The sequence below is a fragment of the Tachysurus fulvidraco genome, chromosome 19, assembly GCF_022655615.1.
Source record: "Tachysurus fulvidraco isolate hzauxx_2018 chromosome 19, HZAU_PFXX_2.0, whole genome shotgun sequence".
Classification (NCBI taxonomy): Eukaryota; Metazoa; Chordata; class Actinopteri; order Siluriformes; family Bagridae; genus Tachysurus; species Tachysurus fulvidraco.
In genome coordinates this window covers 3,439,635-3,456,645 of record NC_062536.1, presented here as the reverse complement: position 1 = coordinate 3,456,645, position 17,011 = coordinate 3,439,635, and positions in this window count along the sequence as shown.

Here is a 17,011-nt window from a genome sequence, read left to right as displayed (position 1 = left end):
AACACAAGTTTACAGCTAATGTACTCACCCCCTTGTTATCCAAGATCATGTTTTTCTTCTTCAGTTGTAACGAAATAGTTTTTTGAGGATTTTAGAATTTCTTTCTAGATTTTAGAAGGATCGTTTTTTTTTTAAAAATTGACAATTTTATATTCATCTTTGATGAGTTGTTCAAGGCACACTTTGTTTTTGGCACCTGATACAACATTTACACTTTCATTCAGACCACTGTGTACAACATAGATGTTGGAAAAATGAAAGAGAGTCCTCGTGTTGCTGAGGTTAGAGCAAGGCTGCTTAGCTAGGTGCCTTAAGTTTTTCTGTCCTTATGAAGTATTTTGTTTGAACCAAGTTTAGTTAATTGGTTCAAAATTGCTTATTAGGCACTTCGGATTAGTTCATGGTTTTGTTCCTGGAAAGAAACTTTGCCTTAAATTTGTAGAGACAGGGTGTAGTTCTGTGTTTGGTACTTTTTCATGTTTTAGAAAACATTTGAATACAAAACATGGCAAGCAAATTGACCAGAGTTTTGACACCACTAACAACTGTGAGACTGCTGAGTCAGAAGGACAAATTAGTGATCAATCATTTGATCAGATTGGCAGTGTTGGAGAAGTGGCCACAACGTCTGTATTATTAAAGTCAAATAAGAGCACTTTGGATATGTGTGCGTCTGCTGTTCCACAACTAAAAGTTGCTGGGTTAATGTCAGTCTGCTGTAAGTGGTTTTGTTTCATCTATGGAGGAAGTTGTTTTTGAGATTCAGAGTCAGACCAATCGGTTTGCTCTGTCTATATCCAAATGACATTGCTACTAAAAGGAAACTAGAAAGTTCAATTGAATATTTGAAAAATCTGTTTACTTTGTTAAATTCGGAAGCCAAATGAAAGAGACATTTTTCAGAGAAATGGCTAACTGTTGAACCAACTCAAATAGTGCTCGGCACAAGCTTTACACAAATTGGGTGCTATATATTTTACATTAAGGAATTTCACCCCTATGTTTAACTCTTCATTGGATGATGTTCATTTATGTGCCCTCTTTCATGCACAGGATATTAGACGGTATGGTTTGAATTCTATAATTGAGCCTCTAGTAAATTATCTAAAAGTGCTTAAGAATCCAGTGTCTGTAAGTTGTGTTAGGGGTACAATTGTTCAAGTAACAGGTGATAACCTTGGCTTTCATGGTTTATTAGGGTTTGTGGAGTCATTTGGGGCATATTGCTGTCGTTTCTGTGTCCATGAGAAAGATCGCTTTCAGTTTGTGTTTTCCGAAGATAACCCTGAGGTTGTACTAAGAACAACTGAGATGCATGCTCTGCACTGTAAAAGGTTACAAGATGACTCTACACTACCTCATTTTAATGGCGTCAAACAGGTGTGTTTGTTAAATACACTCAAGAAAAAAAAAAAACCTTGTCGATGCTGAGAGAAGACGCACCTTCATCTGAACTCGCAGGACAATTCACATTGTGCCTTATTCAAAATTTGCATATTTAAATGCATGTCTAAACTAACAACCAAACAACTCGTGAAACTAGACGACACGGACAGTGACTGGATTTATTTATTTCCATATAAATATACAAATAAACATTTGTATTTTATTTGTTCAGGTCCTATCCTCACAAAACAGCATATTTGGCACTGAAGATCATGTGTACTGTGTTATCTATCAATAGCATTTTAAGTCTCCACTCTCTTTAAGATTAATAAAGAGATTGATTAAATGATTAATAATTAGTAAATATTTTTTGATTGTCCCTGGGAAAAAAAAAGGGAATTGTGATGGAAATTTTTACTAAAAAGCTGTTTGTGAAGTTCTGTGTGCAGGACTAGAAGTTGTTTGTGACTTATTACTAGAGATTGTTTGTATAAAATAATTAAGGGTCAGAATGAGCTGGAGATGAGTTGGATCATAAACAACTTTAGGCAAACCTGGGTAAGGGTAAGATAATCACAGATAATAACTTATCACAGTTTACTGTAGACAGGCAGATATGCCTGTCTACAGTAAACTGTGAAGTTAAAGTAACAACCTAAACAATATTATTTCTAATATTGTTTCCAAATAATCACAGAAATATGCTGCATTTATTTTTTAATGTATTAGAAATAACATAAATTTAGCAGTTTCCTAAAATATCAGTCTTGATTAATATTAAAAATATCAGTCTCCCAATGAACTTCAATATTCCCAGGGCTTAAAACAATTGCATTTTTGAGAATATTATGCAAAATGAGCAATGAACACTTTCAAATCAAATACCTTTATTTTAAAAAGCATTGTCAATATGAAAAAAGAAAGAAAAAAAAGAAGATAAACCCTGTTGGACGATGCTTAGAAGAGCTTTCTAGTAGCAAACAGAAACAGTAGTGTCTGCTTTAGACTATGTTAATAAACTTACATTCTTAAATTGCCCATCAGATACTGACCCTAATCCTTACCATATGTAAAGGGCATAACCTTTAGTTGACTTTTTTAATCAAGACATAAGTTTGAACACTTTTAAACCAAATTATTGTCATAAGTGAATTATCTTATCTACAGTAATTTAACCTTTACCTTGAACAACACAATAGGTATAAGAAAAGGACCAAGGCAACAAATACACATTAGCAATATTTGGAAAACTACACTATTAAGACTAAGGAACATTAAGACCTTTTTTATAACATGAGTAAGAACATTCAGCATGCAAGCATCTTTGGGGAAAAAAGCCCACAAGCTCGTGTTTTTCCTCTCAACGTATTCCTGTGAGTTAGATTAATATTTCCTCAAAAGTCAACTTAAAAGATTTATATATGTAATCTGTGATATATTCTCTGCTGTCTGTAAAAATATACTATCATAATAACATTTGAACATATGCAGAATTGGCAACATTTTGAAAACATATTGAACATTTTGAAACTATTATAGAACATTTTGACACGATGTATCAATAATATGCATCAATAAACACATTTAGGGATGAAACTATAAGGTAGGCACCTGTGCCACTGCAAGCTAGACTTACAGGTTAGCTCTTAAAATTGTCCTGTGAGGTAGGCTTATGTTTTTACTTTTTAGTTCTTGTGGATCCAGGAGAGATGACCATCACCTTGGTAGCCGCTGTCCCTCTCTGCGGCATTATTATCTGCTGGCACTGTCAAACAACAACAAACAATCATAATCATAATAATAATTAAACTATACAATCAGTATACACTCCAATCTAATGCTTATAAAGTTAATAATACCAGTTCTCTTGTGGCTTATTGTGGCAATGCCAGACTGTCAAAACAAAGAGAGAAACATTAAAGAGCTCATATGAAGTTCCATTCAAAGTCAAGGAGATTCTTCAGTAGCATGGCTACATGTGTATTGACTGCAGAAGACTTCTTCTGGACGATCACACCTTTCTTCTGGGAGACAACCTTGCCCCCTTTCGCCTTTGTCCCTCTCTCTGGATTTAAACCAATGAAGCGCCTGAAATCAAAAGATCAGTGGTCTAAGATCAGAGTGGGGTTGCAACAACACATTTTTTGTACATGCAATTAAATGCAATGAATTTTTTTTTGTCTTTCTTCATTGTGTTGGTAGGTGTGTATGTTCAATTCAATTCAAGTTTATTTGTATAGCGCTTTTTACAATAGACATTGTCTCAAAGCAGCTTTACAGAACATAAACATAGAATGATAAAGGAAATAACAAATAATAAAAGTAAATGTGTGTAATGATGACAGGGAATGAAGGGAGGGGGGCCCTCTGAATAAATTCCAGAGTGCAGGCTGCCTCATCCTGATACTGAAGGTTGAATATGTAGTAGGAAGTCTACAAACATAGCAGGAAGTCCCGTTGCAAATGTTAGTGTGATGCCCTCAGAGATTACACGGCCCTCAAAGGTGATCATCCAACCCTTAATTGTGACTTGCCCTATTGCACCTGAAACTTCATAGCAACACGGGAATAATTGTTACCTTGTAAACTCAAGATGAATGGCCGATATGATATACAATGTGTCTATCAATGAATCTAAATGAAATGTATATTACCAGGCAGTATCAGGCGAGGACTTGCAGGAAGACTGAGAGTTGTCTCAACGTCAGCTTCAGTGGCAGACACCTGAACGGAACAAATACATTATCCTTACCATAATAAGATTTTTAAGAAGAAAATGTATGAAAAGGACAATAATTAGTAAACACTTGGTGAGAGTAACCTAGAGGCAAATGAGGTAGGCTTCTGAAGTACCTACAATCCATCCATCTTCTACCGCTTATCCGGGGCCGGGTCGCGGGGGCAGCAGTCTAAGCAGGGATGCCCAGACTTCCCTCTCCCCAGACACTTCCTCCAGCACTTCCGGGGGAATACCGAGGCATTCCCAGGCCAGCCGAGAGACATAGTCCCTCCAGCGTGTCCTAGGTCTTCCCCGCGGCCTCCTCCTGGTTGGACATGCCCGGAACACCTCCCCAGGGAGGTGTCCAGGAGGCATCCGAAACAGATGCCCGAGCCACCTCAGCTGACTCCTCTCGATGTGGAGGAGCAGCGGCTCTACGCTGAGCTCCTCCTGAGTGACCGAGCTACTCACCCTATCTCTAAGGGAGCGCCCAGCCACCCTGCGGAGGAAACTCATTTCAGCCGCCTGTATCTGGGATCTCGTCCTTTCGGTCATGACCCAGAGCTCATGACCATAGGTGAGGGTAGGAACGTAGATCGACCGGTAAATAGAGAGCTTCGCCTTGTGGCTCAGCTCTTTCTTCACCACAACAGATCGGTATATCGACCGCATCACTGCAGAAGATACATCAATCCGCCTGTCGATCTCCCACTCCATCCTTCCCTCACTCGTGAACAGGACCCCAAGATACTCAAACTACTCCACTTGAGGCAGGAGCTCTCCACCAACCTGAAGGGGGCAAGCCACCCTTTTCCGACTGAGAACCATGGCCTCGGACTTGGAGGTGCTGATTCTCATCCCCGCCGCTTCACACTCGGCTGCAAACCGTCCCAGTGCACGCTGAAGGTCCTGGTTTGAGGAAGCCAGCAGGACAACATCTCTGAGTTTGAAAAGCAAATGTGACTGGCTTACTGTACATCATGTATTTCCTGAAAATCTTCTATAATTGTTTGGATGACAGAGGATGGAAGCAAACACTTTGCTTGCAATTTCAAATAAAAAGGGCTAATTTTTTAAAGATATGTGATTCATCAGCAATTTCTGGGTAAATATCTTGTTCATCACCTGCATTACTGGGAGGATATCCCAGCATATCAGTCTGATCGTGGTCACTCTCATGGGAAACACCAGGATTCACAAGAGACTCAGCCAAATTTTCCTCAGCACTATTTTCATGTTTCCTACTCATGTGTGATGTGAATGAAACTGTAAAGCACTTGCTACAGTGTCTGTAGCAACATTTTCCCCCTCTCAAATGTGTGTTTTCAAATGAGAGTAAAATGCTGTCAGAGTCTCACACCTTGCACTGTTAGTTCAACACAAGACAAAGTAGGCCTAACTACATGTTTGTTATGCCTGTAAGTGTGACTGTAATGGAGACTGACTCAGTTGTGTGTTAGAATCCATATGCAGCAGTACACCCAAAGGAGTAGGCTGAGAATCGTGGTCAGATAAACAGGCAGTGGTTCAATAACAAGTAGGAATACCATAGAACAAACAAATCCAAATCGTAATTCAAATAACAAGGTCAAGAACAGGCAATACAACATACATGTGGCAAACAAGGCAGAATGTAGGAAAACGCTAGGTAATGACAGTAAAGCTGGCGAACACCTGTTAAACACTTCAGATGGCTTTTAACAGGTGGCTACAGGAAGTAGAGAGAGAGGAAGACCAAAGACAATACTCGGACGATGGCGCCCTCTTGAGGTTGGATGAATGGATGCCCGATGTTACAGAATCCCCCGCTTTAAGAACACCTCCAGGTGTTCTTCATGGACGTCCCCTTGGTCAAGATGCTGGACGGTCAGGATGTGCAGTGTTGGGTAGGAGATCTATGGCACAGCCCCAAGGGCAATGTGGCGGTAACTTAGCAGCTTTACTTTTGCTGAAGACTTCCTTGAATTCTAGGTACTCTGCGGGAATATTAACTGATTTGTTAGTGATAGGGCTCTCAATACTTGTAGATAAACATGGAAGTTGTAGATGACCTTGTAAACATTTGTCAAGGCAGTATGGTGACCATTTGGTAATTTCTCTGGAACCCCAAGAGATTTGTGGATTGTGGATGGTTAGCCATGGATTTCCTCGGACCACTGGATGTTGAGGTGTAGTTGTGACATAAAATGATATGGTTTCTGAGTGGAACAGACCTATCTTGACTGAAACGGGAATGGTTTGGTGTGTGATACCCTTGCCAATGGGTTGACTGTTGATGATAATGATGCCAAACTATTTGCTTTAATTTTTGCCAAAAGACTGAAAAAAGGATTAGAAAATATTATAGATGAGGAACAGACTGGATTTATTCAAGGAAGGCACATTAGTAATAATATTAGATTAATCCTAGATATGATAGATTACAATGAATGTCTTAGATGATAGTTTTATCTTTTTTATTGATTTTCACAAGGCATTTGATACCATAGAGCACAACTTTTTATTTAAAACAATTGACTTTTTTGGGTTTGGCTGTTATTTTAAAAAGTTATCAAAACTCTATAAAAAGGATGTGCCAGTTCTGTAAAATTAGCAAGGGGGACATCTGGAAGATTTGAAATAAATACAGGGATTAGACAGGGATGCCCTTTTTGTTTTTATTAGCAATACAAATTAGCCCTTCACATCAAAAAAGGCAAAGAAACAAAAATGAAACACAGAACAAAATGCACTTTCCTTAGGGAAGTTAAAAGAAAACGATAGCTTCGTATGCATTCTGACATCAGACCTTAAAGGGGCATACGGCATTAGAACAGGTATACATTAACATGCTATGATCAGTAATTAGAGTATAACTGATTTTAAAATACAATGTTGTTTTCTGACACATGAATAAAATACATCCTTGTCAGGAAATTAAGGAGCAAATAATTTTAAGTCAGGCAAGCCTTAAAAGAAGAACACATTACAAAAAGGGTTATAAGAATGAGAACCTTAGAGTACCTTATCTTCGGGTTTTATTAGTAAAAGGAATGTGTTTTGTGTGTGTGTGTGTGTGTGTGTGTGTGTGTGTGTGTGTGTGTGTGTGTGTGTGTGTGTGTGTGTGTGTGTGTGTGTGTGTGTGTGTTGAAGGCCCCTTATGAGTTCAATCGGAGAAGCAGCATGGGGTTATCTGGTCTTTGTGTAGGCTCCAGATGTTCTGGAGCCAGTTGTGGGTGTGTGACACTGTGGAGTGTAGCCCTCAATAAAATCGTAAAAGTGAGTGGTCAGCGGTTAATTGAGGAGTAGATGTTGAAATTTAGGGTGTCTGGGACATGAAATCTAAAATGACCGGTAGCAGACACTACAGGTGTGAAAAGGAACCAAAACTGCTGAAAATATAGCTGCAAGCAGCCATTCCGGGGTCAAGCCGATCACATGCACTCAGAACATGTCGCTGATGAACCATACCAAGTTTTGTAGCGATATGGCATTGTTTTTAAAATCTCGTCGCCACTAGGTGGTGTTGTCACAAAACGTTGCATGCACCCTCAGGTCATGACTATAATGACATATACCAAATTTCATGTCGACACACATAAGTTTTGTGAACATACAGCCTCACATCTGTTTTGGCGTGCTCGCCGCCATGTATGTTGCGACGGTTTGGTATCGTTTAACTCAGCATGACTCAAGGAGTCTAATAACACTTCCTTCATGATTTTAGACTAAAGGTTGCAGTAGTTATAAGCGAAAATAGCTGTTTTTAAAATCTTGTGACCACTAGGTGGCGCTGTCACGAAACGTTGCATACACCCTCAGGTCATGACTATAATGACATATACCAAGTTTTGTGTCGACACGCATAAGTTTTGCGAAGATACAGCCTCACGTCTGTTTTGGCGTGCTCGCCACCATGTATGTTGCCACGGTATACGAGAAGGCATTGGTCTATCAAAAAGCTTTTGATAACTTTTTGTCTAGGGTGTCTCTAGATGCTAGATACCAAAGGACATGCAAATCGGACAAACGGTCTAGGAGGAGTTCGACACAGTAGGTATTACGGAAAATTCAAAATGGCGGAAAGGTATTCATGACAGAAATGATGTCATGTGGTACATTCGATTCGGCATGAGCAAAGGATCCAAAATTGCAAGAACTGTGTCTCTAGGCCTTACGAGTCAGCAGTTATGAACATGAACATAATTGGATGTTTGGACTGTTGGTGGCGCTAAAGGGTTTGAGCTAGACACACCAAAGTTGCTATAGTAACTTTGAAGACTGGCCTATACATGTGTGCCAAATTACATAACTTTCCTACATACGGTTCTATGGGCTGCCATTGACTTCAATGGAAGAAGAGGAATAATAATAATAATAATAATAATAATAATAATAATAATAATAATAATAATAATAATAAATATAGCTGCAAGCAGCCATTCCGGGGTCAAGCCGATCACAGGCACTCAGAACATGTCGCTGATGAACCATACCAAGTTTCGTAGCGATATGGCATTGTTTTTGAAAATCTCGTTGCCACTAGGTGGCACTGTCACAACACATTGCATACACCCTCAGGTCATGACTATAATGACATACACCAAGTTTTGTGTCAACACGCATAAGTTTTGTGAAGATACAGCCTCACATCTGTTTTGGAGTGCTCGCCACCACACAAAATGGCCGTCCGAAAACCGTTTGGTATCGTTTGAGTCGGCATGCCTCAAGGAGTCTAACAACACTCCCTTCATGATTTTAGACTCACGTTTGCAGTAGTTATAAGCAAAAAAAACTGTTTTTAAAATCTCGTGGCCACTAGGTGGCGCTGTCACGAAACGTTACATACACCCTCAGGTCATGACTATAATGACATATACCAAGTTTTGTGTCGACACGCATAAGTTTTGCGAAGATACAGCCTCACGTCTGTTTTGGCGTGCTCGCCACCATGTATGTTGCCACGGTATATGAGAAGGCATTGGTCTATCAAAAAGCTTTTGATAACTTTTTGTCTAGGGTGTCTCTAGATGCTAGATACCAAAGGACATGCAAATCGGACAAACGGTCTAGGAGGAGTTCGAAAAGTAGGTATTACGGAAAATTCAAAACGGCGGAAAGGTATTCATGACAGAAATGATGTCATGTGGTACATTCGATTCGGCATGAGCAAAGGATCCAAAATTGCAAGAACTGTGTCTCTAGGCCTTACGAGTCAGCAGTTATGAACATGAACATAATTGGATGTTTGGACTGTTGGTGGCGCTAAAGGGTTTTAGCTAGACACACCAAAGTTGCTATAGTAACTTCGAAGACTGGCCTATACATGTGTGCCAAATTACATAACTTTTCTACATACGGTTCTATGGGCTGCCATTGACTTCAATGGAAGAAGAGGAATAATAATGATAATAATAATAATAATAATAAATATAGCTGCAAGCAGCCATTCCGGGGTCAAGCCGATCACAGGCACTCAGAACATGTTGCTGATGAACCATACCAAGTTTCGTAGCGATATGGCATTGTTTTTGAAAATCTCGTTGCCACTAGGTGGCGCTGTCACAAAACGTTGCATGCACCCTCAGGTCATGACTGTAATGACATATACCAAGTTTTGTGTCGACACGCATAAGTTTTGCGAACATACAGCCTCACGTCTGTTTTGGCGTGCTCGCCGCCATGTATGTTTCCACGGTTTGGTATCGTTTGACTCAGCATGCCTCAAGGAGTCTAACAACACTCCCTTCATGATTTTAGACTAAAGTTTGCAGTAGTTATAAGCGAAAATAGCTGTTTTTAAAATCTTGTGACCACTAGGTGGCGCTGTCACAAAACGTTGCATGCACCCTCAGGTCATGACTATAATGACATACACCAAGTTTTGTGTCGACACGTATAAGTTTTGCGAAGATAAGTTTGGCGTGCTCGCCACCATGTATGTTGCCACGGTATACGAGAAGGCATTGGTATTTCAAAAAGCTTTTGATAACTTTTTGTCTCGGGTGTCTCTAGATGCTAGATACCAAAGGACTTGCAAATCGGACAAACAGTCTAGGAGGAGTTCGACAAAGCAGGTATTACGGAAAATTCAAAATGGCGGAATGGTATTCATGACAGAAATGATGTCATGTGGTGCATTCAATTCGGCATGAGCAAAAGATCCAAAATATGCAAAAACTGTGTCTCTAGGCCTTATCAGTCAGCAGTTATGAACATGAATATAATTGGATTTTGGACTGTTGGTGGCACTAAAGGGTTTGAGCTAGACACACCAAAGTTGCTAGAGTAACTTCGAAGACTGGCCTCTACATGTGTGAAAAATTACATAACTTTCCTACATACGGTTCTACCCCATGTGTGTTGCGACGGTTTGGTATCGGTTAACTCAGCATGCCTCAAGGAGTCTAACAACACGTCCTTCATGATTTTAAACTAAAGTTTGCAGTAGTTATAAGCGACAAAAGCTGCTTTAAAAATCTCGTGACCACTAGGTCGCGCTGTCACGAAATGTTGCATGCACCCTCAGGTCCTGACTATAATGACATACACCAAGTTTCGTGTTGACACGCATAAGTTTTGCGAAGTTACAGCCTCACGTCTGTTTTGGCGTGCTCGCCACCACACAAAAAGGCAATCCGAAAACCGTTTGGTATCATTTGACTCAGCATTCCTCAAGTAGTCTAAAAACACTCCCTTCATGATTTTAGACTCAAGTTTGCAGTAGTTATAGCGAAAATAGCTGTTTTTAAAATCTCGTGGCCACTAGGTCGCGCTGTCACGAAACGTTGCTTGCACCCTCAGGTCATGACTATAATGACATATACCAAGTTTTGTGTCGACATGCATAAGTTTTGCGAAGATACGGCCTCACGTCTGTTTTTGCGTGTTCGCCACCATGTATGTTGCCACGGTATATGAGAAGGCTTTGGTCTATCAAAAAGCTTTTGATAACTTTTTGTCTAGGGTGTCTCTAGATGCTAGATACCAAAGGACATGCAAATCCGACAAACGGTCTAGTAGGAGTTCGAAAAAGTAGGTATCACGGAAAATTCAAAATGGCGGAAAGGTATTCATGACAGAAATGATCTCATGTGGTACATTCGATTCGGCATGAGCAAAGGATCTAAAATATGCAAGAACTGTGTCTCTAGGCCTTACGAGTCAGCAGTTATGAACATGAACATAATTGGATGTTTGGACTGTTGGTGGCGCTAAAGGGTTTGAGCTAGACACACGCTAGACACACCAAAGTTGCTAGAGTAACTTCGAAGACTGGCCTCTACATGTGTGAAAAATTACATAACTTTCCTACATACGGTTCTATGGGCTGCCATTGACTTCAATGGAAGAAGGGGAAGAATAATAATAATAAATATAGCTGCAAGCAGCCATTCCGGGGTCAAGCCGATCACATGCGCTCACAACATGTCGCTGATGAACCATACCAAGTTTCGTAGCGATATGGAATTGTTTTTAAAATCTCGTCACCACTAGGTGGAGCTGTCACGAAACGTTGCATGCACCCTCAGGTCATGACTATAATGACATATACCAAGTTTCGTGTCGACACGCATAAGTTTTGCAAAGATACAGCCTCACGTCTGTTTTCGCGTGCTCGCCACCACACAAAATGGCCGTCCGAAAACCATTTGGTATCGTTTGACTCGACATGCCTCAAGAAGTCTAACAACACATCCTTCATGATTTTAGACTCACGTTTGCAGTAGTTATAAGCAAAAATAACTGTTTTTAAAATCTCGTGGCCACTAATTGGCGCTGTCACGAAACGTTGCATACACCCTCAGGTCATCACTATAATGACATATACCAAGTTTTGTGTCGACACGCATAAGTTTTGCGAAGATACAGCCTCACGTCTGTTTTGGCGTGCTCGCCACCATGTATGTTGCCACGGTATACGAGAAGGCATTGGTCTATCAAAAAACTTTTGATAACTTTTTGTCTAGGGTGTCTCTAGATGCTAGATACCAAAGGACATGCAAATCGGACAAACGGTCTAGGAGGAGTTCGACAAAGTAGGTATTACGGAAAATTCAAAATGGCGGAAAGGTATTCATGACAGAAATGATGTCATGTGGTGCATTCAATTCGGCATGAGCAAAGGATCCAAAATATGCAAGAAGTTTCTAGGCCTTACAAGTCAGCAGTTATGAACATGAACATAATTGGATGTTTGGACTGTTGGTGGCGCTAAAGGGTTTGAGCTAGACACACCAAAGTTGCTAGAATAACTTCGAAGACTGGCCTCTACATGTGTGCCAAATTACATAACTTTCCTACATACGGTTCTATGGGCTGCCATTGACTTCAATGGAAGAAGAGGAATAATAATAATAATAATAATAATAATAATAATAATAATAATAATAATAATAATAAGAAGAAGAAGAAGAAGAAGAAGAAGAAGAAGAAGAAACCCGACAACAACAATAGGTGTCTACGCCCCTTCGGGGCTTGACCCCTAATAATAATAATAATAATAATAAGAAGAAGAAGAAGAAGAAGAAGAAAACCGACAATAACAATAGGTGTCTACGCCCCTTCGGGGCTTGACCCCTAATAATAATAATAAGAAAACCGACAATAACAATAGGTGTCTACGCCCTTTCGGGGCTTGACCCCTAAATATACAATGTATCATTTATTTGCTTTTGGTCCGGACCAAATTTAAAACATTAAAAACATTTAAAAGTTAAAGACAGTATTTGGAACTCCTTTCTCAACTATGTATTCAATTGGGTGACCTCTCATTTTTATTAAAATGTAATTATTCAATCGAAAAAAATACTGGTTAAGCTTGCAAAATTTCATAAAATGGCTCTCATGGCATGGACACTGGCCTATAAGCATAACTTTTCACCTAATAGATATTATATTTGGAACAACAAAGACATCCTATACGAAAATAAATCTCTAAATCTCTAAATCTAAATTAAAAATTTTTTTAATACTGGGTTGAAAACAATATTATATTAGTTAGGCAGCTTTTAAATAATGATGGAAATTTATTGACATATAGAGAAGTTTTGAATAAATTTAAAATACCAGTTAGACCTAAAGAATTTGCTGTTGTAATGGATGCAATTCCCCAAAAAGTATTGATACTTCTGAGGAATGCATTACAGGAGGAAGATCTAAATTTTACAGATATCAAGGGTAAAATATTTATTGGTAATACAGATATTTTACAAAATAGAGTCTCAAATAACTATATTAGGAATTTACTTAATAATATTGTTTATCCTACAGCTCGTTTTTTCTGGTCTTCTGTGTTTGGGGATGTGAATTGGCATAAAGCTTGGTGGATAAATTCTATGTTAATAATAAAGTAAAAGAAGTCTCTTTTAAAATAATGCATAGAATATACCGGGTAAAACATATGCTTGAACATTTAAATTAGATATTGATTACTCGTGTAATTTCTGTAAAGGTGAAAAGGAAATTTGTTTTTCCATTGCCTACATACAAAAATATTGAAAAATTTAACATTGAATTAAATTCAATTGATCACAGGATTGAAAAAGAGAAGGCATATTTCATACAATTGTTGTTATTATTAATGGGAAATAATATTATAATATTGTATAGGGTAGCACCCTTTTCCTTTTGTTTGTTATAATTTAGTTCTTGTCCTCTGGCATTGTTATTTCTTTTATTTTAGTTGCTGTGTATTTGTACTTTAAATAATATATCTCATTGTATTGTTGGTTTATGGTATTAATTAAAAAAATTAAAAGAATGCTTTTTTCGAGGGGGGGGGGCGAAAGAAGAGTTAGGGTTAGCGTTAGATTATCAAATAGGCCACGCCTATCCGATGACGCAATATCTGTTACGCTGTTCTGAAATCCCTGGAAATAAGCGCATCCACGTCCTGTTCACGTACTGAACTCTCGCGAGAATCAACACCTCTGGTCTTCCATAAAGCGGAAGTGAATCTGTCACCTGACTATAGCTTGTGATCCACAGACACAGCAGAAAGGCAGATTTAAACTCTCTGATCTACATTTAATTACCTACGCGATGGCAGGACGGGGTAAATTAATCGCAGTTATAGGGGATGAAGACACGTGTACCGGTTTCCTTCTCGGGGGAATCGGTGAGCTGAACAAAAACCGCAAACCGAATTTCTTGGTGGTGGAGAAGGACACCAGTGTGACCGAGATAGAAGAGACATTTAAGTAAGTGTTGCAGTAACAGGTTTTGCATTATATGGTGTGTGTGTGTGTGTGTGTGTGTCTGTGTGTGTGTGTGTGTGTGTGTGTGTGTGTGTCTGTGTGTGTGTCTGTGTGTGTGTCTGTGTGTGTGTCTGTGTGTGTGTCTGTGTGTGTGTCTGTGTGTGTGTCTGTGTGTGTGTGTGTGTCTGTGTCTGTGTGTCTGTGTCTGTGTGTGTGTGTGTGTGTGTGTGTGTGTGTGTGTGTGTCTGTGTGTGTGTGTGTGTGTGTCTGTGTGTGTGTGTGTGTGTGTGTGTGTGTCTGTGTGTGTGTGTGTGTGTGTCGGTGTACACGTCTGTGTGTGTGTCGGTGTACACGTCTGTGTGTGTGTCGGTGTACACGTCTGTGTGTGTGTCGGTGTACACGTCTGTGTGTGTGCGTGTGTGTGTCACCTCGTCTGTCTGTGCGTGGAAAACCAAACATAATCCTAGGATGCACAGAGAAGTCACCTTTTAGATCTACACACTGATAACAATCAGACAAATAAGACCAGGGCTTGAGCAAGCGCAAGAGTATTATTTGGGGGGAAGGACAATGAAATGTGATCACAATACTAAAAGAGATGGAAAAGAGTCCATCTCTGTACCATTTTGGAATCACATGAGAAAATAGAGCATGCATGTTTCTTCTGTACTTTGTTGTGAGCAATTTAAAACATTATTAAGTGTGTATCAGTTGCATCTGGAACAATTAAACCATTCATACTTTTCAAACAGCACATAGCAACTGACTGAGAGTAGCAGGAGTATTATATTGAGAGTTAAATTTTAGGTATATAGATTTGTGACCATCAGCTTAGTAGTTAACAGAAATAGGTATGGCAAATTATATCATCCTTGACATATTCCCAGCTTTACCTTAATGGAAGAATCACTGTGATCATTAAAAGTTTTAACATCAAGCCATTTTTTCTAATGTTTAAATATAAAACCATGTTAACATGGTCAAGAAAGTCAAAGGCTTTGCAAAAGTCCAGTTTTAGCATTTTACAAAGATTGCAAGATTACTCATTGTGTTAAGTGGTAGGAAGAAACACCAACATAAATAGATTACTTAATTCCTAAAAAAGAACCACTTCTTTTATTAAAATATTATGTAAGTCCAAATAAACCTAGTGATTTATTAGCCTTTTGATTGACACAGGGAACTTTTCAAAATCAGTTTATTTGTATAGCGCTTTTAACAATTCATTGTTTCAAAGCAGATTTACAGAAATATGGAAACAAGAAAGTATGTGTGTATGTATGTATGTGTATATAAACAAACAAACAAACAAACACAAATAAATAAGAAAAAATAAATGAATTATACATTTACTATCCCTAATGATCAAGCCTGAGGTGACGGTGGTGTGGGAAAAACTCCCTGAGATGATATGAGGAAGAAACCTTAAGGAACCAGACTCAGAAGTGAACCTCATCCTTATTTGGGTGACACTGGACAGGAAATAATGTCAATGCAAATAATGTAATTTCTACAACAGTTTAGAATTGTGCAACCGAGAGCTCCTGAGGAACTAATGGGTCAGCACAAACTCTGAGTTCACCACAGACCCAACACTAATTCCTTCCTGAAAAAGTCTTTTTCAAATTACAATTACTATTTCAAAGCAGAACTGACTGCAATAATGTCATAGATATCTAAACAGCATTTAGCTCTATTTAGTATTTCTCTTTTCCTTCATCTGAAATAGAAAGATCGACTCTTAACTGATGAATAGTGATTTTGCACAGAGTTATTTCTAACCTGAACTGTAAGCTGAATTTCATCATTCTTCTAGCCTGCATCTTCTAGACCTTATGAAAGCACTTTCTGCTTTTGACCTAAAAAGTTTGTCCAAACTGTTGTTTGCAATAAGAACTTTGTAATTTATTTTAGACCTTGGCAACAGATCAATATTAGTTTGTACGGATGATCAGTTAAATTAATGGGGTAGACAAAACAGCAGGTAAATGTTCTATGAGGATTCTTTACACTCCAAGCATTAATTACTTTACTTTAAATCTCTGTATTAATATTCTCAGTATTACTCTTGTATTAATGAAGGACCTTGGCAGCCATGACTCTATTCCATTATCCAACGGAATATTGTAGTCACCCCAAGCCTATCTATGCATTAGGGAGTTTATCTAACCAGTAAAGTACAAGTAGTGTCTTCTACACTATCTACATAAAAGTATAATTTTCTGGCTTTATATTGAATATTTAAATATTTATGCCATTGAAAATAAAATTGTAATATTAACAACTTGACATAATGCCAATTTATATCATATCAATATCTGTACACCCTCACACATAGAGATGCATGAAAACAATAATCATAAATAAATGTCACTCCCCTGCTGAGGTTTCCAGAATGGCACATCATCTGTCACATAATTTACTAGGGAGTCTCTTGAAGAATGACCTGCACCTGGTTTTCAAGATATTCTTAAATTGGTGATCGGTCTGATATATATTATTCTTCTCTTCTACGATCCCTAAATATTGCTATTGCCTGAAATATAACTACAGTAACATGGCAGCTGTAACTTGCTTTAATTTGTGTTATCATGGGTCACTGTGAGTTGTTACAGTATTAACAATACAATGTCCACAGCCTGATTGTGATTTGTGATTATTTCCTAAACAGGAGTTTCCTGACTCGCAACGATATTGGTATCATCCTAATCAACCAGTTCATTGCTGA